Below are 13267 nucleotides of genomic sequence, written 5' to 3' on the forward strand. Positions count from 1 at the left end.
GCTTGTTTAAAAAAGTATGAACTGATTTTCTGTGATTAGATGCTTTGGATTATAGAACTGAAACCCACTATAAAGAGATCTGTTCACTGCTTAAATTCAGAGAAAACAAAACAATAGAAACCCATTTCGGAAAAAATAATAATAATCGAAACCCCATTTAGTGGAAAAAACGAATTTATAGAACTACAGTTCAATCACAAATAGAATAAAACAAAGACTAATCTAAACAAATAATGAAACCTATCACCCATGCTGCTGGACATGCAGTGTCACAACGGTTGCATACATCATTTCATGTCGCGTGTTGGTGCACAGTAATATTCCGACTCAGTTTTGAACACATTGTTCATAGCTGTCTCAGTGCTGAAGGAACCGTGGGCCATTAGTCACTGATTTGCCATCGGACCATTCGCTGCAGACATCACCGCAATAAGAACTATTGCACTATTGTAGTCTCAGGCCGCTGGACTTTGAACATTAGTAATTCATTATAGACAGTGACTTCACTGCCACAGAAGAGGCTGCACTCTGATAACGACATCGAGCCTGGAGTGCCATAAAAAGAGGACTGCAGGCTGTGGGCCCTCCTATTGGGTCTTCGTGAACACGCGTAAGAGAGGCGACCGGCCTGTGCTATTCCAGTTCAACTGTCCCGTTCAATGCACATACACTTTATTGACATGACAAGATACACCAGTGTTTACAAAATGAATGCACAACACATAGTGAATGAGCCAAACAGTAGTTTCGTTTTGTTACAAAGGTGTTCACAGAAGTATAAAAATAATTGGTAAAACGTGTAAGATTGCATTTTATGTCTAGCTTGATGCAACACATCTGGCAGAATATCTAGCAGCTTCTTCTGATGCCTTTCCTGGAATGATGTTTTGTGCTTCACTTTTTCTTCGGAGTATTTCCCTTCTAGAAAAACGTTGACTGTTTCTCTGATACCTGTGTGGCCCGTGCAGGAACAAACACCTCTAAACTTCTATTTCGCTTCTATTTCTTTGTCTTTCTGAATGGACAGTCTAGCCTCTCTACAGTTTGATTCCTGATTGTGTCCCCTGGTTCACTCTGCTTTCCGCCATCACTAAGCATGGAGCACGTGATCGTCTGCGTTGCATGCCTTTGACAGTTTGTTGGACTGTAGGACCAATATAGGCCTTTATAATCTAGCATGGTCTTTATCTCTAGTTGTGTCTCCCAGTGGGTGATGCGCTGGTTAGCATGGCTTGTTTGCTTTCCAGTCTGCTCTACTCTTGGGTGTGTTAAACTAGGCTGGAGATGTTCTCATAGCCGAGCTTACATGAGACCCCGAAGGAGACTAAGGTGTCCTCAACCCAAGCCACTCTACCCCTGCATATGGGTAGCCTGTGGCCTGGCCAGAGCTTGAAGTCAGGTGTTTCCTCTGGGAGTACAAGCTGCAAGTGGAGGGTGGAACTTTTCAGGGAGAAATTGGAAGGGTGTATGTAGTTTAGCAACAGGATTGAAGCACAGTCTGATCTGAGACCTGCAGTCAGTAAACACATCATGCATGAAGCCATGAGCCCTAAACATAGTGGCTTCTAGAAGAAACTACTAAGAAATGTTAAAACTCAGGAAAAAAGGATCCTGGAGAACGCTACTGGATTCTCCAACCTTTTCTTTAATAAGAGCTACTTATGTTTAATGAAAATGATCCAGAGCTACTAATATTATTGGTGTTGTAATAGTGACCACTTCAGACAAGATTACATTAGTGGCCACTGCATGCAAGATTACCACTAACGACCTCAGTGCATTAGAAAGGGCTGCCAGGAGTAATGTAAAAAGGCTTTATCAATTTGAAATGCCTTGACATGGCTAATATATGACAGCCATAGCTGCAATGCCCCTGGCACCAAAGGTTGGTAATAAGCCTCACTGATGCTGAATGTTTATCACTCAAACTTTGAGCTCTTACTGATACTTTGGAAATGCAACCATTTTACTCCAAACAATAGCTTATGAGTTCTGAAAATACACACCTTTACATCTCAAATACAGGGTTTTAAATTTTGAGGTACATATATAAATTCACCAAAGCAAATGCTTCTATTTTATTAGAGTGGGCTGCACACAGGAAAGCTACTTACAGGTGGCTGGAGAAGCCTTTTTTTAAGAGACTGTTTAGTCAGAGTTCCTATTCAAAATATCCACCTACCTGCAGAACTGCAAACCATTCCAGAAAGTAAGTTATATAGGTGTGTTTTTGCTGAGTCTCCGGCCTGTGCTGATTATTTCCTGAAATATATATTTCTCTAAGTTTGAAGTTTCTAGATGGTATATGCAGTGTGAACACGCTGTGTCAAAACATACTCAGTGAAACTGTGTTAGGGCCACAAGGCTTTCACTTAGGCTGGTGCCTTCCATGCCACTTTGTCCTTATATTATTTCCATTTGCTGTAGACACAGCGGGGGAAGGATTAAAGAAAAGCTACAGGAGGTTTGAAATGCCTTTTAATAACTTTATATCAAGATCAGAGGGTGTCATGAACACAACCTGCATGTGCTCCATTGAAGAAGCTGAGCAAAAATATCAGGTGCTAGAAAATCCTAAACATATTCTGCATTCTTTCGATGAAAGTATCCAGCTTGCCAGAGAAAGCGCTACTTCAAGGGAAAGGCATGCAGTAAGTTCTGATTAATCACAGTCAGGGCGAGGGGTGGGCACCTAGATTTAGGTAATGGGTTTTATGATTGTGCCCAAGGTAGGGCCCAAGTGCCAGATCCACTGGACCACGAGCACCATGACCTTGACATAGCCTTCTCTGCAGTCAGTGAAAGGGCTCCAGCCACAAGCCTGAACCAGCATGTGCTGGCACACTACACGTGTCTTACAGCTTTGGAGAGGGAGACGGGACAGGGCTAGGCCACCACCATTCTTGCTCAGTGGGCCATGCTAGGCTCACACCACTCAGAGTGGCCCTGCCCCGCTGACCAAGGGATATCACAGGTGCTGCCTGCACCTCCAGAGTTAAAACGGGCAATAAAGTATTGTACAATCATGGAAGGTACTGAACTAGGGAGGGAGAAACCCATACTATGGCGGGAGAGGCATTCACAAGCATCGCACAGAACCGACGAGCCTTCCCATGGACATCTATTGTCCTAGAAACCACTGAGGAAGACTCCCAGAGACTATTCCTGACTTTTTTTTTTTACTAAGAATATCATTAATGGTTGTCTTACGAGAACAGCTTATGCTATCTTGACAAAAATATTGGTCACTGTCTGAGAGCTCGTTAATATAAAAATAGGATAATATGTTTAGCTTTAGTACAGCTGAACACCATATCACACAGACTCCACTTTCAATTGCCAAGATAGAGGTTGAGGTGAACCAGAGAGAGAAAACAGCATCCATCAGGCTGTTAGTTGACAGGTTTTGGGGGTGCATTGTACACTTTTGAACAGTGTGTCTGAGATGTTGTGAGAAAATATCTACGATGGAGGACCAGTCATGAACGGATAAATAAAGCAGAAATTGATTCTTACTCAATGATCTCACACTACAAATCTCAGAGGTCAAATATCTCTACTATTTATAACAGTCCATGATCAGAGCTCCAAGAATCTGGAATGCTATAACGACACGTCTAACAGACTACATTGATCTCTGCTTTTTACAAAAAAACTCACATAATGCTTCCTAAAAGACATTTCGTAATCTCGACACTGGTTGTACTTGTGCACCACAAAGATATCACCATCTCTGTTTTATGAAGATCTACAATTCCTGTTTCCAAAGACTTTGCGTGCCTCACTGTTGATCTGTGCATTTTCTTGTCTCAGCAAAGCGCTCTATAGTCCTCTGATCAGGGTCCTGACGCACTATATCAAGAATAAATAAATGGATCCAGTAGCATATCTGAACTGCTTAGGGTACAATTTTTGTCTATTGTCCAACATTATGTAAAGAACAATTAGCCTAGTATAAAAGGTTTGTCTGTATTTGGTCCATATACATTACAGATCACTACTGGCTGCTCCTCTAATACACCTCAACCACCATAAACCTATCTTCTGAGCCCAGTTGTACTGAAGTATGCCTAATGTGCAGAGATCTATGAATTAGTGTAAGTACTCCCATTAGTGCAAGTGTTCCCATAAAATCTATAAAGTATGAGGCATAGAATTTGTTCTGACCCTTGCTAGCTGCAAATTGTGTTTCTGGAAGCCTTAGAAATCTTATCTTGAGCCTATTTACATATGATAGTACTTTACTTTGCCTAATAAAGTTGAGGCATCAATATTCCACTTTATTTTTCTAATCGTTTGGATTTGCATTTCAGCTTTCACACTCACGAAATCCTTTTGTATCCCTCCGGTGCATCATCACCGAACCTCTCTTTGCACAGCCTGTTCTTCATAACATTTCTGCAGCAATAACTCAAACATTTTCTATGGCCACTTAACCCCCCAACCCTCATTTCGTTCTCAACTATCCACATGTAAAATCCTAATTAGAACCTCCCTCTCAGTAACCTCTAAAGTACTATTGCACACCCCAGTGGTTCTATCTAAGTGTTACACACTAAAAGCACACAGTTGCCCCTGGTGTCAGAGGGGCGTCCACTTGTGGGCGTCAGTTATAGGGAAAAAGTGCAACTGAAATAAAAAATGGGCCCACATAGAATCTTACTTGTCCACCCATTCCAACTGAAATAATGAATGGGAATTTCTCAATTTAGGAACCAGGGGGAAATAAGGGAAAAGAGAAACATCAAAGACACTGATTAACGCAGGCACTGGATATCAGCTCTGGACATTTACAAAAGCATCGCTTGGTACTCTTTGAAAAGAACACGCCATGAAATAATCAGTATACTCATACCACAAGCAATCAGTATGTGTTATTTTGCATTCATTGATACATTTACTAAATTCTCAGTGTGGGTAAACAGTGATGAACTTCGTGTTCAACCTAGAGTCAGCTCTGAAATCCCAGGACACAGAGTGCAGGGAGCCAAGCTCAAATAAATCAACAAGGAGATTTCAAGTTCAGTATTTAAGAAGATGGAAAGTCAAGGTAAGGGGACTAATAGGGAAAACTTCATAAGTGCAGGACAAAGTCGGTGCCAAAGTAAACATTGAATGTTGCCAGGCTCATGAGCTAGTGTAGGAAGGCATCCCTGTAGTGATTCCCTGCAAGTCTAAACTTAATGAGCTAACCTCCAAATACCCCTTTGCACTATCTCCATTCCTGACCTCACCTTTCTTTAGACAATGTGTAGGAACACTTTACTAAACTAGAAATGAGAGACCTTGGGGCATATTTATACTTGTTTTGCACCAAATTTGCATCATTTTTTTAACGCAAATTCGGTGCAAAATGAACTCCATATTTATACTTTGGCGCTAAACCCATCTAGCGCCAAATTTATGGAGTTAAAGTCATTTTTTTGTAAGTGGAAACCTACTTTGCGTCAATGAGATGCAAAGTAGGCGTTCCCATGCAAAAAAGTATTCTATGGCCTTAGTGCCATATTTATCCCCTAGGCCCTGGGACAACCCCACCCACACCAGAAGGACAGCAGAGGATGGGGACCCCATCCTAGGTAAGTATAGGTAAGTACAGGTAAGTAATTTTTTTTTAAAGTGCCATTGGGGGCCATGAAATGGGCCCCCCTACATGACACAGGGTGCAATGGCCATACCCAGGAGACCCTGGTCCCCTGTGCTGGCCATTGGGGTGGGGGGCATGACTCCTGGCTTTTCCAAGGCAGGAGTCCTGTGGTATGGATGGTTTTCCATCAGAAAATAACTCTAGGCAGGTTAGAGTCATTTTTTTACTCTAACCTGCCTAACGTCATTTTTTGGTGCAAAACTCCCTTCTTCCGTACCGCCAGCCCCACCCAACTAACGTCATTTTTTTTTTACGCTAGTCTACCCTTTGCATCGGCTTGCACCATTCCATAAATATGGTGCCCAGCTGGTGAACAGAAATGGTGCAAGCTGGTGCTAAACAGTTTTTTTGGGATGTAAGTGTAACAGACGGAGGTTCATTTGAAAGGTCAGATGTATCATACCCTTCCAGGCTATCAAGTACTGTAGCTGCCCATGATGCATTCCCCATGAATCTAAAATAGCATTAGCCTTATATTCTTGGAAGCCATCAACCAGAACTGGAGAGGAGTATTTTCTGCTCAGGATACTGCAGGCTTCATTTTAGATACATGTAAAACAGGATGGATAGATTAATGTGGGGTAACTGAAGTTGTACAGCTGCTGAGCCCTTTAAACCTTTGATCTCAAAAGGGCCCACATATCAGGGAGCAAAGATGGAATGGGAACCGACAGGATGAACATTTTTAATGGGGAGCCAGATCTTTTTCTGCACCGTATAACAAGGTGCTAGTCTGTGATGTTTGTTAGCCTATTTTTTTATAATCTGCTGTGGCTTTTGAGAAATGCTGGGTTGCTGGAAACAGTTGGGAGCACATTGTCTCACACTCCAGCATGCAGTTTGCCCCATTACATTATGGGAAATGCAGTACAAATTTGTGCTTACTTCATCTGTCGTGTAGTTTTTCACCTAGCTAGATGCAGCTAGTGCTGTATATCTCTATACACCTGTTTCTGGGTTTAGCGTTTCATCAGTAGAGAGCACCAGGCTTTTTTCTGGGGTTGCTGTAAATGCTGCCAAACTCCTCTCAGGTCCCAGTACCACTCACTGGCACACAGGTGCATCAGCCAAAGCTGTGTTGCTAACTGCCTAGTGATCCATAATTGTTTTATTACACATGCAGTAGAGGGTACTTTAGAGGAGGAAATGGTAGAAGGGAAAATACATGGATGTGTAACAGAGGAACAGTACAGAGGTGAAGTGCCAGAGAAGAATGAAGAGAATTATTGTAAGCATAGTCTGCCAACTTGCTCGACTCTGTGTAATGATCAATTGTAGATGCTGTTCTATGGATCGATTCAGTCTCTCTGTCTGTCCGTACATCCAGGGGTGATGATTATTAGATGGACATATGTGGAAGCTGTTTTGTTCTCAACTGTATCCAGAAATGTGCTGTGAACTGTGTGCCTCAATCGGTGATAATAAGGGCTGGTAATCCATGTCATTTATATACATGGTCTATGAAGAAGTAAGCCTTTTTTAGGGGAAATAATGTGACCCAATTTTATGAAGTAATCAACTTCTACTTGTATTCTGTTATTTCCTTGGCACTGGGTGGGTTCCACTATAAACTGCACGAAATCATAGGCCAATAACTATCCTCTAACAATTAAGGAGGATGGCGTTTTGAGATAATATTTAAACTCACCACGACAGCACCTATTGTCTTAATCCCTGGACCATTTATAGACTATTGCAACTGAATGCTGTCACCATCAAGAAACGTCAGCATACTTGTGATGTGGGGGAAGGGGGGGGGGAGTCTCTGTGCCCTGTTTGTGAAACAAATCTCTGAATTAATGATACGCAGGAGTAATTATTACCATATCTGATTCCTCATTCAATCTGGTGGAAGGGAGAGACACCTAAAATACTGGTAATGTGCAGGTAATAGACATTGGCTCACCTTCACAAAACCATGGCTCAGTATGCTTAGAAAAGCATACAACAGGAAACAATGAGCATGCATTATGCTCTCAAGTAACCAGTGTGTAATATTTTGCAGTCAGTGATAAACCTACCTCTTTCTCAGCATGAATAAATAGAGATGAGCTCCATGTATATCCTGGAACCAGGACTGAAGCCCTAGGATGCTGAGAGAGGGCAGCCAAGAACAAATGCATCCACAAGTAAATTCAACTGTAATAGGCAAGTTCAAGAGGATGGAAAGTGAAGATAAGTTCAGAAGAGGAAGGAAGGGGAATCAATAGGGTAAACACAACAAAGAGCCGGGCAAAGTCAGTGACTAATTAAGCTGCAGTAAAGTAGTCAAAACAAGGAATGTTGCCAGCCACCTAAGCTAGTGCAGGTAGAGGTGTTATACTTCCACTTCTACTCTTCCCCCAGATATCCTACTTCAGAACGTGGAAGTGATTCCCTATAAATCTAAATCCGCCTAATGAAGTAACCATCAACTACATGTTTTCTGACTTTAAAGGGTGCATGGAAACCCTTTACTCTACTAGGAGTGAAAGATTTGTATTTCAGTTGTTCATCCTCATGCATTCCTGTGTTCTTGTAAAACCTGTTAGTGGGACAACACTACAAGTTAGACTCCATGCTACCTCAAGATCAAAATAGGTATTTAAAATCCATCTTACACATTACTTACCAACAGTGTGTGGATAACGTGATGCACTGTACGCATTGCACTGTCTTCTTAATGCAAGGCCCTCTCCTATCATCCACAACTTTGCAGGGATCCAGAAATGTAGATCTTCACATATATGTTTACCAGAGTTTCTAGTCCCCACTACTCTTAGTCGTATAAATGTATATCATCACCCTCACTATGTGTCCCATTTCACTTTAAAAAAACATTCTTCTTTTCAGCCTGTCACTGCTACGGTACTGCCACTCATCGCAGTGTTGTACCTTGTATGTGTAGCTGTGTTAGTTAATGCCTCTACATAATTTACTCACAATTGGCCAAATGCTGCATAAACAGCTATATTTTTCTATCTCTGACTGCAAGTAAACAGTAGTATGCGTTTTTATATAAATACTAATCCCAGTGGTTGATTCCTCGTCCACTGAAGTGATCAGAGAATGAAGACCCACTCGACAATGATAAGGCTATTTTCAGGATCATTGCACATCTCTGTGACATACCTGGAGGACAGAGGTCTGAATGGCTATTCGTCCACCCAATCCAGGGGGTGCCATGATCCTGTGCTGCTCTAGTGTTAATAACCAGGGCTTGTGCACATTCTGCAGTGCTCCGAAAGCCCCTTTGCATGCTGTTTTCTCCTTTGATAATATTAGGTACTCCCAGGAGGAGGGTGGAGGAATACTCTACTGCAGTTGCTGGGTCCATAATTAATTGAGACTTGTTTCCCGTTATAGTCTGTTTTTCTCTAGAATATTTTACATATCTGTCCTAAAGTCTATCCCTGACTTTTTAAACTGTTTCATGGTTCTCTGCATCACAGTCATGAAATCAGAATAAAACAAAATCCTGTGATTATCCTTATTGCTGCCCACTTTAACTCTTGCCACTCGAAAAATGCTGTCTCTATATATAATTTACAGAAGGCAAGGGACCAGAAGGCAAGTGACCAGAATACAAACTTCTGCCATTTGACCGTAGGCATCATAGATAGCAACAGATTTCAACTGGATAGAAATATACTTACCTGAGTGGATACTTTTGTGTTTAGAAATTGCTATGGTACGCAGAAGTTCTTATGATTCGCAAGGGGCACGATTCGAGTAGGGATTGGGTGAGCTATACTGAAACTTCATTTTTGCTTGCTTTTACTAATTCACATATTGTTCCCTGCACCACGTGACTCACTTTATGTTCTTTCAATGCTTCTATATGTTGTCTGTCTTATATTATATATTTTATTGACTCCCTTCAGGCCGGATCCAAGGGGCTCAACTACATTGTATAGGTATACAATCATACCTATTTGCTCGCATAATAATGATGATATAATCATTGGGGTCACTATATAGATACAGCATAGGGCCTTTCTAGCTGTAGATTAGGGAATATGGTCTTGAAGAACTGCCATTGATTTTTTGAGACGCACTAGGCAAGAAAGATGTCGACCTCTTAGGGGAATACAGAGGTGCGTTATTTACCTTTATATTTCTACCTCTTTTATTTTTAACATTTGACAGGGAACCTTACAAAAAAGTAATTTTAAGAGATCCCTTATTCATTTTAATATTGTTTGATTTGACCAATCTACATTTTTAGTCATTAATGGATGTGCGGGGGGGAGGGGATTCCCAATCCCACATGGCAAATTCGAGAAAAGATTTCTGGCAAAGAGACCCTTTTCAGGGGTCTGTGGGGCACTGCAGCGCTGGCCCAACGAGGAGCTAATCCAATAATGAAGCATGCCACCCAAAGGGGTGGGTGATGGGTCTTGCTCCGATATTTTCTATATCCCATCCAGCCCGAGATAGGTTGGGCTAAATAATTGGTGTCAGCCCTAACTTTGCTTAGGGAACAGCACATTGTTTTGTTAATCATTTTAGATGTGGGAGTGTATATACTGGACCTTGATTACTCCAAGACACTCTTTTTCTGTCTATTTGTTTCAAGAAATAGCTCCATGTATCCATTCTCCATTTTCTTTAGAACACTAAAAATGTATACATTTTTTCTTCGAGTTCTTTTTTCTTGGTCTTTTAAACTAATTTTGGTATCATTTAGTTCTATTGTGAGAGACAGTACAGCGTGTTCAAGGGCCCTGGTACATTTTTCATTTGATCTCATGCTGCCTCTCTTTCATATACCCTTGTAGTGAGAGAGTCCATTCTGAGCCGCATTAGCTCAAGTTTTACCTCCAAATTATACAATTTAGCTGCTATAATTAACAATTCCATATTAGTTTCCTAGACACCATATTGCCCATGTTTGCGCAGTTGGACAAGCACGTAACATTCTGTGTACTAAGAATTGAAAGAGGCTTGCAGAGCTGCAAAATCACCCATATGTTTTGGATTTCTTTCTGCATTGCCCATTGTGTACGGTATCCAGTCCAAACATTGTTTATATGGAGTATCTTAAAAAGTGCTTCGATTTGCTGTTAGAATTTAGAGGCTCCGGCACCCCAAAGACACCACCACCTCAATGTGCTTCATCCCCAGCATAGGACACTTTCCACTCTGCTCGTCGATAATTCCATATTGAAGAATATTTTGTCAGTTTACTTCTTATTGTGGTCGTCACATTAATTAAATTTTCACACCAGCAAAAATATATTTTGAGAAAATCCTTCATATTACATAGCAGTGAAAATGGTAGGGCCAGATCTGCAGCACGTGGAAGAAGGCGCTGGTTACCCCTGTCTAACTAATCACCATCCTGGCATGTCTTGGACATTCCTGGACTCAATGAACAATCATGGAGAAATATTGAATGATACATGCCAGGCCTGACCTTGAGATTGCAGGAAATATGGCAGGGTTGGATTACTATGTCAGGTGGAAGCGTGTGTGGCAGTCCTGTCTGACTCACCCACCTCCTGACATAGTGACTGTGTTGATGATGATAATAATAGTAATAATAATAATTTATAGAGCGGACAGCTGCCTAGAGGCATACCAGGACTAAAATATGAAAAAGAGACAAGCACTTAAAGTACACAGAGAACGTATTTGCCACTGAATCACCAGGTTTTCAGCATCTTTCTGGAAATGTCTTTGTCAATGAACCACAAGCCTAATGGAAGATCATTCCATGACCAGGTTGCCAAAAAGGAGAAGGAAAGTCCTCCCCTTTTCTCTAATCTGATCCTGGAGTTTTGAAAAAGTGGCCTCAAGCCAATCTCAATACCTTAGAACAGTAACGAATGAGCTTTTCACTGAAATATTTTGGCCCTTTGTATATAAAGTTATATTGGCCAACACCAGAGTCTTGAATGGTATCCTTTTTTGATCGTCAACCAATGACGCTGTTTCAGATGAACCGATATGGACACTCTGTATGGTATTTTCAAAATTAGCTGCATTTTGAACAATCTGTAATCTATCCGTCAAATATTTTGGGAGCTCTAAGTAGAGAACATTAGCATAGCCAAGTCTTGAGGTGATCAAGGCAGAGACTATGGTTCTGCTGGTCTTGTTCAGGAGCAGTTCCAATGAGGGAAAACACGTGCCTGCCACCATAATAGTCTGAGGATGAAAGGAGAGTTCGCTATCAAATTTCATCCTGAGATTTTCTGCCAAAGAAGATGGCTTGTGAGGGGGAAATGCGTGGGGGTGCCCCAACTCCTTTGGCCACCAGTTGTATGACCAATCATCTTAAGCTGGGCTGAACAACAAGATTTGCGGTCTTCTCAGAGTTACATGTCCATCTGCCCTTATTCATCCAATCAATCACTGAAACAATACTGTTTTTGAAAACCATTTGTGTGGTATTGGCCTTTTGTCCTGTAGATAAAATAAGCTAAGTGTCATCAGCATACAGGACAACCTGAATGCCAAAAGATTTTATGATCTGAGCCGGAGGGGCAATGTAAACATTAAATAACGTTGGGCTTAGTGAAGACCTGTGAGGGACTCCATATATAAGAGTTTTATTGCCAGATTGGAAATAGTCAAGTGAAGCTGATTGACCTCTGTTACTAAAGAAGGATTTGAGTCACTGAAGGGCTGACCCACATTTGACAATGTCAGCTAACCTTTGAAGCAGTGTCCGATAAGCTATTGTGTAGAATGCCGCAGAAAAATCTAGCAAAAGATGGCGCTCTCACCTTTATCTAGACATGATGTGATTAATTCTGAAACCTAAAGTAGCACTGTTTCTCTATTGTGATCAGCCAAAAATCACAGACTGAGCATGGCTCCTGGGAGCATTAGCCCAGCGTCTCTAGGGAATGACTTGGCAAATAGTCGGATTCAATTCCCGTATGTACTTGGGATATTAGAGGTCTATCAATGGCAATGAAAAGAAAGAGGCCATTTGAAATCTTTGAAAGATGGATATCATCACCCTTCAAAAAACCTGGGTGCTCGACTCCTCTCCATGGCCGGATTTCACAGTGTTGGAATCTCCAGTCAAATAGTCAAACATAGGGTGACATCCTTCAGGGGGAGTATCTATTTAAGTAAAAAATGAAATGGTATTGGAGGCCACCACAATCGCTGCAGGAAAGAGACCATCATGCCTTATCCTGATGATTGTGCACTGATCATGAATAGATCCATCAGGGGGCATGCAAACGTGACATGTAGTAGCCCTGTGCACTAGAGATAATTTGCTGAGCTGAATGCCACAAATCACTTCAAACTCCATGTAGCGGTTGCAGAGTTATAAGCCCAGAAAGACCAAACGTGCATTACTTCTGTGTCGCTCATCCTCATCACAGTCATTACAGGTGACTCGATCTATTAGACAGAAAAGTGCAGGAGAACTCTTGGTAAGCTCTACCCACCCTCCTTGGTGCTATATAATGGTAGCCTTACACAGAATACTCCTGAAATGTCTATGCCTAATCAAAGGCAAGGAGTGTTTGGAATGACTGTGACGAGTACAAGTAGTACTAAGGTTAATGAAGATTGCTACCGGTTAGTAGTCAGAACATTACAGCTACATCTCTCATCCTTGTCCCAGTCATTACACCTTGAGGTATGCTGATTGATGAGTGCTTCGCCACAGCT

Source organism: Pleurodeles waltl, chromosome 2_2, assembly GCF_031143425.1.
Source record: "Pleurodeles waltl isolate 20211129_DDA chromosome 2_2, aPleWal1.hap1.20221129, whole genome shotgun sequence".
Lineage (NCBI taxonomy): Eukaryota > Metazoa > Chordata > Amphibia > Caudata > Salamandridae > Pleurodeles > Pleurodeles waltl.